Raw genomic sequence first — 6,958 nt, 5'->3', positions numbered from 1 at the left:
CTTGTTTGTCTTTGTGTCTATGGTGTATAATGATGTGATTGTGATGCTGCATTTCTGAGTGTTTTATGTGCTGCAGAACAGGAACCTGCTGTAAAACAGCAATTATGCTGAGTCAGGCTTGATTTTTAATAATCTTTTCCTGTTAAATCAATCAAATCAAATCAAATTAAATCAAAAGAGGTTTAAAGAATGAGCCAAGTATCTTTCATGACTTTCATGTTTAACCACAGGAGAACATATGCACATATAGCAGAAATTGTCTGGCCCAGTTCTGGTCAACACTAGCACTCACACTTGGCTCAATTACCACAAAGAATGAAGGCCCTTTTGTGGCCCAGTTGTAGTTTGCGAGAGGTGGTCCATTCATGGGCCAGCCACACATAAACCACAAGTGGGCCAGTTACGGTACTAAAAGATTGGGGCAACAGAATTCAGACCACAACTGGCACAGATCTGGCATTGAGAGATTTGGGCCACATAAACCAAACCACAACTGGGCCAGTTATGTCACTGACAGATTTGGGCCACATAAACCAAACCACAACTGGGCCAGTTGTGGCATGCCATTTTAAAACACTGCCACCATTGCCAAACCTGGCACACATCTGGTTGACAAACCATTTACCATGCCAGCTGTGAGCCAGCAGTGCCAACCTGACACCAGACCTGGCCCACACTTGTCTGCTACGTGGGCAGGTACCGGGTAACTTACCATGTGTCCATGGAATACACTTACAACCAATGATTTAGCATAAAAATGATTCTATATGTACCACTTTAATGAGAACAACCTTGAAACTTTCATGGGGCATTAGCACAATGAGTCATTTTAATCCATTGTAACTCAGGTGAACGATGTTGAGCTCTTTGGGACAAACTGTGCTGAGTGACTGCCAGCTAAACGTCCTCCCACTGCACATATCAATACCATTTTTCACCGTTCTGCCCATTGAATATAGAACAGCTTGTTCGTTTGCTGACTTATTGCTGTCTTTATGTTGGATTTTTCATGAAGCACAGAAATGTGCAACAAGAGACAATACATAGATTCAGTGTACTGACTTTTGAACTTGGTGTTTTTTGCCTGTTTTTGTGCTTTAGGCATGTAAAAAGTTCCTAGCTTCAAATGAGTACAGTGCACAGGCACTCAGCAAACAAGCACACATCTCACTTGTTAATTCACTCCATCCATCATGTTTAAATACACTTTTTTTCAAAAATCAGATGGCTGCTTTTCCTCAAGTTAACACGTGTGCAGAACAGAAGGAGGCTCGTGTGTAACGGACATCAGTAATGACTCATTCTTATAACTATTCTGCTCACACGCACAGATGTTATTCTTCATGCTTACAGTTACTCTGCTGATCCCATTCGTTCCCTTGGTGCCAGAAGCTCAGACATCTCACTCGAGCTTTTGGTTTTTTTTTTTTTTTTTTTTTTGTGTGACTGTTGGTTGAAACATGCTCAGCCATGTTCACCATCTGTCTGGTAAACCTGAAGCCTCTTCGTCCAGAATGATAAACTTGAGTTTGCCGCAGAATCAGGCAGGGCCCTCACTTTGAGTCAGACTAGGCAGGAAGTTCACGTTCAGAAATAGTAAGCAAAGGATGATCTATATTTAGATTTTGCGTGGATTTATTGTAATGAAATGAAAGAGGTTTTATGCTTTTTTTCCCCTCCTTTTTATTTTGTCCTCAAATCCCTTTCCTGATGAAAGCCACATGATCTGCTAATGTCAGTAGAGTGCAGGGCTTAATCGCACCGGCATGAGTGCTGGTATGGGGCGTGCACATGCTCTGTCAGCTAGTTGCAGGCAGGATGGGTTTATCTCTTGGGTAATGTTGGCTGGTGGTGATTTCGTTAGCAGCGGTGGAATGATCTAGATAATACACTTATCCGTGGTCCTCCTGGGGGAAGGCAAGCCACTGACATCTGATTAGATTCCACAAAGATAAAAGGATCACAGAGAGTCACATGTCTACTTTATTACTGGGTGACTTTGGGAATTTATCTCATGAATCAACATCAGATAACAAAGCGATGACTAAACTGTTTTTTTAATCTCCATAAAGAAGTAATGATTGGTTTATCGGGCTTGTATTTCTATCTTGACTGTCCTGGAAATGACTTTTACTTCCACACCTCTTTCCTCCTGTTTGCTCTTACCACAAAAACATTGTCAGTTTATTAAAACTGTGCAAGTTAGACAAAAGCGGTTCATAATAAAATGAAGCTGTCGGCTCATTTAGAGCCTTGAAAAGCTATCAGTAAAATCTTAAAATCTGTTCTGTAATGAACGAGAGGGATGATGGAATGAGGCCAGTTTTGTTGTCTTGTAATCATGTTTTCTCAAGACATGCGCCACATTTTGTGCCAGCTGCCAATGACAAAGAGGCAATAAAAACGTACAAACAAAGAATAATCTAAATGAGTAAATAAAATAATCGGAGTGAATAATTTTCTCAAAATGTTTGAAGAGAAATAGGACTTTGCATCAATCGAAAGCTTTCATTGAAAGAAAATTGATTTAATGATGATGTCTTTGTCAGGTTTTAAAGAACAATTTAAAAAGTTTTTCCACAATGCATAAATTTTTGGAACAATCTGGGCCATTAACTTATGTTTAATTGAATAAAAGTTTATCGGTTTTGCACAGGTCAATAAATGTTTCTAAGAATTCTTTGTTTTTACTTTTAAAGGCAGATGGATTTGTACATCAGCAATGAAAGGAAGTCTTGTGTTTATCAATAATGAACCCTAAAGACAACCTTTGAGTCCTAATGTAGATCCTTGAGGAACTCCACATGTAATTGGGGCCCCAGCTAGAAAATGTTCATTTTTTAACATTCTGGGTGCAGAACTGATCTTGTAACTTCTGCCGTATTTTCACTTGGTATAGATTTGGGAAATAGACTTTTGAAAAACCTTTTAAAACTATTTAAATACAAAAGGATCCTGATAATCTGCTTTATAAAGCTGTAGCTGGTAATGAAATTACTTGGAAGCACAGAGTAAAAATCACAAAATATTACAGCAATATTTTTGTCTAATTAATGTTCTGCAGCTGTTCAAATGTTAATTTTCATTTTGGTCTCCTAATCACTATAATTAAAAATGTCATCAAATAAGAATGATGTTTTTCAATGCAAAAGTAAAATCTGAATTTATAGAACACAAACTTAATGATTGATTATTGCCATTATGGACCTCTTTTTTAGGGCTGAATAAAAGCCCTTTCTGAACTTTTATGAGCTTGTTGCTTTAGCTGTCTAATGAAGATCAGTTTTTATCATGAACAAACAAATGCAAAATTAGAATCAATATATTTTATTGCATTTGGGGTAATATGAAATTTTAGGAAAAATGAAAAGCAAAGTCCACTTTTATTAACAATTGTAAGCTTGTGGTTGTAAAACCTTTGCACACACACACATACACAGAAAAATCAATTTGCAGTCCACTCTTGTGCTGGAAAGCGTGATCCAAACCCATTTGGGGAGAGATTTAGGTTCCTTAGATTTGAAAGAAAATATATACTCCACCTTTTTTCAGGGTTTTCTACAAAATCCCAGATATTGATGTAAACGGTTACTGTTAAACATTACATTTATTTACACATATATAGGGTATATTTTTATTTTATGTTTTTATATTTTTCAGAAATAGAAATGAAATTGCAGGATTAGGTTGGAATTTTCTGATTGTCTTGTAATCTGAGCACAAACAACTGTCAGATTCTGGGTATTCAGTGATCCATGAAAGCAGAGCGTGTTACTTCTCAGAATAAAAATGAATCAGTGTCTCCATCATTGATCATCTGCAGGCGCTTTAATCTTTGGAGGGGAAGCTTTTTAAAAAAAACCAGCAGCAGTTTGCATTTTGATTAATTCGTCCATCCCTCGGTCTTGTTTTCATTTTTTTAGTAAAACTGAAATTTGAATAAATTCTTATGTACAGACAGCATGCTGAACAGTGAGCAAACTAGATTTTTCTTCTTCTCATTAAAAGAACCCAGACTAATTGTAACAGCAGACATTATTTGATAAACATTTACTTCAACTATACAACAAAGACTGTAACAATACTGTTGTTTTTTTTATATTTAAAAAAATATATTTTCACATGGATGGCTACATTTTATTAATGATGCAAAGCATGCTGGGTAAATGATGATGTTTACTAGGTTCTCTGCGGGTGTGAGGCTACTTACTCTACAACATTTTGCACAAACTTTTAGAATACAACCAGGGATGGGAACCGAATGCGCAATTTTTAGTGAACAATTTTTTTCTGCCGCTTCAGTAGAAAGCAGTACTGAATGTCTGAATATTAGTATCTTAGCTTCTTCATCAGTGGCTTTTTTTATAGATAGACAAGAAAGAAGAAGAAAGAAAGGGAAAAAAGAAGGAAAGGAAAGAAAAGGTTACTGTTTAATGGAAAAATGTAAAAGAAAGAATTGATGATATGTGAGATATACGTCAAGAAAACAATACAATACAGTGAATAATTTTGTTAAAGAAAGTTAAAGCAAGCTGCGGGGTCACAATAGTGTGTGTTACTGAAGCCAGCTTCAATTCCTAAAAGCCTCGGAGAGCTTTGCTTTCTGCTCAGGCTTTAATTACAAAGCCAAAGTTCTTCTCCCCTCTCATTATGAAACTTGTTTTTCTCGCAGTCTTCACAGCCCTAGCTTTTCAGGGCTCCATCATGTGAGAAAAAAACAAAGCGCTTGGAGCACTCTTTTTCTTTTTTACACCCATCTCCTTCTTTACCCTTCGCATGTACACAATGACAATCAAATATATTCAGAGTGATTTGGAGTTTAATGGTGTGTTTTTCGCTCCCTTTACCAGAACATTGAGCGATGGTTGGAGAAACAGTTTCAAAAGGGGACAGTATTGATGGGAGGGAGAGCTCTAATGAAGACGGGGGTCAAATAATTATTCAGTGTCACTTTGTCTCATCAAGCGCAGTAAACAAACAGACAGGCTGGCAACTCGGCTAAACTGGTCATTTGTTTCTGGTGATGTACTGTTATCATTACATCTACAGCGGCTGCCAACATCTTTTCTACTCAACCCCCTCAGGATTTCGTTGGCGAGAAACCTCCCTTTTTCGAAATCCACCGTGGTGCGAGAGAGAAAAACTCAATAACTGCAACAAATCCAGGCTTCAGACTCGGTACACAGACACACGCTTGCACACCGAGGTAAAACCACGTACAATATTTATCCTGCTGAATCAGTCTGCTGTCAGAGAGACAGATGATATCTGGAGAGCTTGGAGATGGAGATTTTTGGCTCAACCCCCTTTCAGTTAGACGTCATTACCTCTTTTTTCACATCAATGACTATTCTTTTATCTGCAATTCTAAAGACACCTGCATGACAGTAGTTGATTTCTGTTCCCATTACAGTCTCATTGTCTTTGAAAAGATGTTTTGCGTCAGCTGTGACATCAGTCACAAGGAGAAAATGACAAAAAGTTTTTATCTAGTCCAGAGGTCTTCAACCCTGTTCGTCATGACCCATTGTCCTGCATGTTTTTGCTGTTTCCCTGCTTCGGCACACCTGATTCACATCATTAAATGATSTATTCGGAATGTCATCAAGCATAGCAGAAGACTGTCTGTCACTCATTCATTTCAGCAGGTGTGTTGAAGCAGGGAAACATCCACAGTAGGTCATAAAGAACAGGGTTGAAGACCTCTGATCTGGCTAATTGTTAGCCAAATGAGTCCTTGTTTTATATATATATCTATTTTCAGACTTATTTAAACAATATTTCTCAAAACCAACTGTGCATTTCTTATAACTGTATGTATTCTGATGTTTTAATTTATGTTGATTGCTGTTTTTTTATTGTTACTTTATACATTTACACTCTGAATGCTGCCTTTTATGCAAAGGGACATCAGAAGAAAACCAGCCTTAGGCTWAAGCCAATACATTTACATTTTAACATGTTTGAACATTATTTATTGTACTACACTCCTTTTAAACAACACAAAGACTATATTAGATAATTTAAACCTCTACAAATGATCATGTGCAAATGTGTAAAGGTTTTATAGTATTTTGTTTGTTGTTAGAGTTGTTTATACATCTAAAAATGTATAAAAAAAATAAAAAAGCCCTCATTTTTGCCCAGGATTAATATGGAGGTTGTGTATCTTTATTTGTTTCACACTGTGCACCCTCTACCATAATAGGAAAACAAACAAAACAGAAATGGCTGTACCTTTGTACTTCTGTAACATTGCCACGCTCACCTGCATTTCACGCTTTAAAGAAACAGAATCACCGGCACCCAGCTGTAATGTTACAGACTGTAAAGAACTTATTACCCCCTCGTCACCTTTCGTTTCCAAGAATTTGAAAGAAGCTACAAATCCTTCTACTACTGTGGTACATGTTGGTGTTTCGTTAAACCTCGTGGTGTCTCTGAGACATCCGCGATGAAGTGGCTCGGACTGAATGAGACAAAAAGAAAAAAATCACAACATTATCCTGAACTGAATAATAATAAACTAATTACAAGGTGCCCTGTGATGGACTTGCGACCTGTCCAGGGTGTACCCCGCCCCTCGCACTGTGACTGCTGGATATGGGCACCAGTGACCCACGCAACCCTGAAAATGAAGAAGCGTGTACAGAAAATGGATGGATGGATGGATAATTATAAGGTCTTAAAAGTGGCTTTGAGGTTGTGGAGGATTACAGGACTCATGAGACTCATTAAACCTCAGTTTAAGACTAGATTGGGACATCTAGTTTTCTCCTGTTTGTTTCTGCTTCCTTTTTACTGGATGTTCACTCTCACTTGGTCGAGTCATGTAATTACCTCCGCCAAGGGTGAGAGGTAATGTTTTCGGTCACGTCTGTCTGTCTGTCTGTCTGTCTGTCTGTCTGTCTGTCTGTCTGTCTGTCTGTCTGTCTGTCTGTCTGTCTGGGGACAACAT

Source organism: Austrofundulus limnaeus, unplaced genomic scaffold, assembly GCF_001266775.1.
Source record: "Austrofundulus limnaeus strain Quisiro unplaced genomic scaffold, Austrofundulus_limnaeus-1.0 Scaffold120, whole genome shotgun sequence".
In the NCBI taxonomy this organism is placed as follows: domain Eukaryota; kingdom Metazoa; phylum Chordata; class Actinopteri; order Cyprinodontiformes; family Rivulidae; genus Austrofundulus; species Austrofundulus limnaeus.
The sequence above is the reverse complement of the archived record's forward strand: the minus strand, read 5'-3'. Positions refer to the sequence as shown.